The 6,067-nt window shown below is 37.8% G+C and overlaps 1 pseudogene; it reads left to right on the top strand.

Annotated features, from left to right (window-relative positions):
• Positions 1-1,025: 1,025 nt before the first annotated feature.
• Positions 1,026-2,546, top strand: LOC120290337 (annotated as a pseudogene).
• Positions 2,547-6,067: the final 3,521 nt, after the last annotated feature.

The following is a 6,067-nucleotide window of genomic DNA, read 5'->3' on the forward strand; positions in this document are numbered from 1 at the left end:
AGGATAAAAATCATCAAGGTTGAGACTGGGATGGATCAAGAACCCGATTACATGTGGCTTGATCCTGTTCCTATCTAGGAGATGCTGTTGTTAAAGAATTCTTTTACGACATGCAAACTCCCTCATGTTACTCTTAGCAAATACCCTCTGAGACTGTCGGTAGCAAAATTCGTTGTAGCGTAGTGGGTACAAACTGATAATTTATTTTTTCTTTGGATGCTCTGCGCTAAGTGCATGGCATTTCTCTTTTTCAATTTGGGTAGTGCGAGTGTGAAAACCAAAGTAGGTGTGATCATAAACCAAAGTACATCTTCTTTCTTGAGCGTGAGCTTCCCGAACCTAACAAAAAAAAGTGTACCATTTTCAAAATACGATTAAATCCGAGTAAGAATTCTCAGACCTAATATACATCGGCCCACCCCGCTAATTTTACTGGATAAGTGCATTGAAAATTTTAAATCTTGTCACGAAAGTACAATTAAACTTTAAAACTTATAAAAAGTACAATCAAGCTATACAATTTGTTAAATTTATTCAATCGAATCTTTTCGTTTATCCAACGAAAAATTTTGATATGACTTTTCTTTTAATATTTTCTCTTTCCTACGTGATTAAAACAACATGTAAAAGAGAGAAAAAGCTCACTAGCATTTTCAACCTACCAAATTTGACATGTACCATGATCTAATTGTTTGATTAGATTCAATCATATTTTCATCACAAATTTTAGTACTTTCCAGTGAACTTTTTTTTTTTTTTTAACCTTGGAAATCTAAAATCCACTAGGAATCTTGAACTTTGAGCTTGACCAAATCAATCAAAATTACCGATACCCTCTCCAATTCCCTTATCGTCGCGACGCGCCTAACCATCCAACGAAACGAGCCGTATATTCTCCCTGTCATTATCATCGTCTTGTAAACAGAGTCTACATTCAAGCTGCACTCTGATCTTCAATGGACGCCCGCTGCGGCCGCGCCCGTCCAAGATCCCCGAAGCGGCGTTGAGCTCCCGGCGGCCGGAAGATGCCGCTCCTCGGCCTGGGCACCGCCTGCGTCCCCGCCGGTGCCGCCGGCGGCGACGAAGCTGGCCGTCCTGGAGGCCATCGAGCTGGGCTACAGGAATTTCGACACCGCGGCGCTGTACGGCACGGAGGAGCCGCTCGGCGACGCCGTGAGGGAAGCCCTCTCGAGGGGCTGATCAGATCTAGAGGAGCTCTTCGTCACCTCCAAGCTCTGGTGCAGCGATGCTCACCCGGGGCTCGTCCTCCCTGCTCTCCAGAAGAGCCTCAAGTAATCACTCAACAGAAGTCTCCACACTGTCCCGTATTAGTTTTCCATTCGATTCAAGGCCTACAACGTTTTGTATGTAAAGATCCTGTGCATTATAAGCATGTAAACATGGGTTAGTTTAGATATGCCTAAAGATCTCCTATTTAACTTGTTACCCTTTTGGGAAGCATCCTCTGAGATTTGAACTTTACAGAGAATAGTTGGTGTCTAAAACTGGAGGCACTGATTGTCTCGCAGCGTTGACCAGTAAATGCATTGTAGATTATAGCATGAGGTCTGTACAATGACGTAAAGCTAAGACTACGGAAGTCACTTGCTTTGCACATTTCCTGATGATCTCTGCTTGTGCACATTCTGCTCCAGAAATCTCAAGTTGGACTACATAGATCTTTACCTCTCATTCACTGGCCCGTTAGCTCGAAACCCGGAATTTATGAGTTCCCGATCAAGAAGGAAGAATTTCTACCCATGGACTTCAAGGCCGTTTGGGCTGAAATGGAGGAGTGCCAAAAGAAAGGGCTAACTAAAAGCATCAGGTCAGCAATTTCTCTTGTAAAAGATCTCTGAAATTCTGGCGACTGCGAAAGTGCCTCCAGCTGTTAATCAGGTGAGCTTCTTTGATTCTTCTAATGTACGTCCTAGCTGTTGCTATGACGTCGTTTTGATGGCGATGCATTGTCTCTGGCAAGGTGGAATTCAATCCGCTGTGGCAGCAAAAGAGAACTAAAAGAGTTCTGCGGAGACCACAAGATCCTATTGACTGCTTATGCCACATTAGGCGCTAAAGGGACCATCTGGGAAGCAATAGGGTCTTAGAATGTGAGCAGCTCAAGGAGATCGCTGAGGCCAAGGGAAAAACTGTTGCGCAGGTGAGGCGCTTCTGTTCTCGAGCCTTAACCCTTGTTTAGTGATTTAATTTCCAATTTTAGATGGATGAAGATGTTGAGTGATGCTGATATTTTGGGCGGTGGTAAACAGATTTGCCTGAGATGGGCATTTGAGCAAGGAGTGTCTGTACTGGCCAAAAGCTTCAACAAGGAGAGAATGAAGGAGAACCTGGAGATTTTCGAGTGGGAGTTGACAGAGGAAGAGAACAAGAAGATAGCGAGATCCCCCAAAGCAGAGGATGTCTTGGAGAAGATTACATCTCGGTGCACGGGCCTTTCAAGACGATTGAGGAGCTTTGGGATGGTGAGATGTGAGCAATAGAGGCTGCTCAGAACACTTTGTGACAGGTTCTGAGTTTTGTGGATGTATTTTCTTCATGTGGAAGAGGAGCTAAACATCACCTGAATTCTCAGGATAGAACCTCACTGTTCGTGAATGGATCTGATCAGATTTTTGCAGCTTATTTCCTAGCTGAAGAAGCGTGCTTGTATTGAACTTCCAACTAATTTGAATCACACATTGGAAATCTATGAATAGTTGGCATCATCAAACGGCGTTTCAACAGATACCGGAATCTCTGAGAACAATGTTACAGATTGCATTCAAACAGGTTTCCACTTGCACTTTACCCTTTGGGTTTTTCAGCAATATCTGGTCTACAGCCTCATGGAAAGGCTTTCAATTGTCCAGACGACTGAATGAAACAAACAAAAGATTTTGCATTCAGGGGGCACAGAATGCAATGTAGAAGATGAACTCGAACAAACAAAATATGGTGCTCTTTTTTAGCCTCTATTGTAACCTGAAGTAAACATGACATCGGGTCACGATTTCATTGTAAAACTTATAGAAGGTCAATCGCAGAAGCTAATAACAGTTCAGATGACCAATGGACCCTAGGGTAACTGTACTCCATAAGTAAATACATTTGACAAGTACATGCATTCCAATTTCAGCAGTAGTCCATGGCTCACTTACAGAAGCTGCAAATCCAAGATACAGAGTTACTGGATGAATCGAGCCTTTGGAAAAACTAGGAAGGAACTCGCCCAGTAAAAGCTCGGTCCAAGTAATTGCAGGTCAACCAGACCTTACGTCCGAAAATCTTACAGATAATATAGAGAAACCAATCGTACGAATTGGAAACCAATTTATTTACTAATTAAACCAGTGCAACTCGAAAATGGAAGTTTAACCTATGCCTGAAAATACTCACCCTGAAACTGACCAAGGCATTCTAAAATGTCAGCTCTAGGCACACGGATATCTCACTTAACAAATCCGGGGCTTCACACCTTATGCACTCTCACCTTAGGATAGAACTGCCGACATTTGTCTCGTCGGTCGCAGTGCCCGTCACAAAAAATCCTTAGACGGACTTTATGCAGTTCTTGGTGAAGAACCAGGTTGAACCAGGTTGTCTGCTTATGACCCAAAAAAAAAAGGTTGTCTGCAGGATTTTTCAGTGTTTTTATTGTCAATTATGCATAGTCTGTGGATTAATATAGGTCAACAAAGTAAATGCACGTCTATAGTTGGCTTCAAGATCTAGCAGGTACTTACGTTATTAAGAGTCAAACCTTTCACAAAGCCTTGGTGCATTTACAACCATTCTAATTCCATCCGAAACCGAATAACAAAAAAATTAACTTTGTTTTCTATCGAAAAAAAAAAAAGTTCCACATAAATATGAAGTATAAGTTGAATAACCCTATAGTATAAATGGTTAATACCCCCCGAAACCCCAAAAATGGTACACCTCTAACAAATTTATCCCAAACTATTTTTTAATCATGAAAAACTCCAAACTTAGTACACCCGTGACAAATTTACCCTAAATACGACCATAAAAAACCATAAAATTGCATATTTATAACAAATTTACTCCAAACTAATTTATTCAACCAAAAAACCCCAACCGACTAAATTTGTGACAAATATACCATCCGCTAAATTGGATTAATACTACATAAAAATCACAAAAATTGTAACCTGTGACAAACGAAGCGTAAAATCCAAATTGATATATCGATCCAACCTGTCACGTGATAGTAAAATTTAACGAAAATTAACATGGGGTAAATTTATTACAAGTATACCAGTTTTGGGTAAAATTTTCGAAGGTATACCAGTTTAGGGTTTTTTGGTGTCAAAAAATATTTTGTGATAAATTTGCCAGGTGTGCCGGTTTAGGAATTTTGAAAGATTAACCTAGTATAAATGCTATAAAGCACGGATATAAATAATTATTTGTGGCAACTGTATATATATTCATTCGTGACTCAATCTCACCGAGGTAGCAAAATAAACAATTGATTAATGAAACGTAACTAAAACTTAAATTACTTCAAATTACTTAACGCTAACTAGTTAAGTATTCAAGTCAATACTTTAGTGAACCCATTAACAGCTCTCGCCTTCATTGGAAGGCCGTATAACCTAGGTATTAAAAACATTCGAGCCTAGAGATCTGTCAAATCTCTAGCAGAGTGATCAACTCTAAGTATTATAAAAACAGCAATTGCAATAGGGTAAATCACCCGATATATTCCCACAAAAATCTCCCATTTTGGGCTTTCTTATTATCTCTTTTTGCAAACCGTTGGATTGACAAAATGAGAAAATACATTAAGCCAAAACTAGAAATATACATCATTCAGTGGCATTGTTACTTTCCAAATTGTATAAAAATGCAGAAGAACCATTACATAATTTAATTGACTGAGAAAAAAAACCTTAAATCTAATTAAATATTGAAAAGTTTTGTTTTGAATTTTTCCAAGTGAGGGATATGGTGGAAGAAAAATCGGCGAATATGTTAATAGTTAATTTTTTCCCATAAATCACAAAGAATTTTAGTTATTTATTCTCGATGAAGCCTAAAAAAAAAAAAAACTACACGTGAATGATTTAATTAATCGAGAAAAAAACCTTAACTCAAATTAAATATTGCAAAGTTTCGTTTTGAAGTTTTTCAAGTGAGGGATATGGTGAAACAAAAATTGAGCGAATATGTCAATAGTTAATTTTTCCCATAAATCACCAAAAAAAAAAAAATTAGCTATTTATTCTCGAGGAAGCCTAAAAAATCAAAAAGCTACGGATTTAATTGACCGAGAAAAAAACCTTAAATCTAATAAAATATTGAAAAGTTTCATTTAAATTTTTTCAAGTGAGGATCTGATGGAAGAAAATCGAACGAATATGTCAATAGTTAATTTTCTCATAAATCACAAAGAAATTTAGTTATTCATTCTCGAGGAAGCCTCAATTAAAAAAAATCGTAATCTCAGTTGCAGAATGTAAATACAAATTCACATTGCATTTTACATCCACTAAATACATACTCACATTCATTCACAAAAACGATATACATAGCAAATAGAAACTACACTCCAATGTATTAAACTACATTGATCAATCTGATCATGAATCATCTAAGTATTGCTAACTAGAGGTTGAAACTATTAGGCTTGTTATTTATCCTACCAAGAGTGGCTTGTTATTTATCTTACCAAGAGCTGAAAACCCAATTGATGACACCACTTTTATACTCGACCACAGCCTTTAGGTGCTGATATATGAAGTAAAAGAAATTATCAAGGGAAACATAATGATGTAAATTTATTATAGAATTAAGAGTCAAACCTTTCACAAAACGTTGAAGACCGGTACAATCATTCCAACTCCATCCTAAGCAAACTCGAGTAACAAAAAAATTAACTTTGTTTCCTATCGAAAAAGAAAAAATTTCACACAACTATGAAATATAAGTTGAATAACCCTACTCATTTTGTCAAATTAAGATCGAAATGTATAAATGCTGTAAAATTTGGATAGAAATAATTCTTTTTGTGATAACTATATATATCCTTATTCATGACTCA

The sequence above is a fragment of the Eucalyptus grandis genome, chromosome 2, assembly GCF_016545825.1.
Source record: "Eucalyptus grandis isolate ANBG69807.140 chromosome 2, ASM1654582v1, whole genome shotgun sequence".
Taxonomy (NCBI): Eukaryota; Viridiplantae; Streptophyta; class Magnoliopsida; order Myrtales; family Myrtaceae; genus Eucalyptus; species Eucalyptus grandis.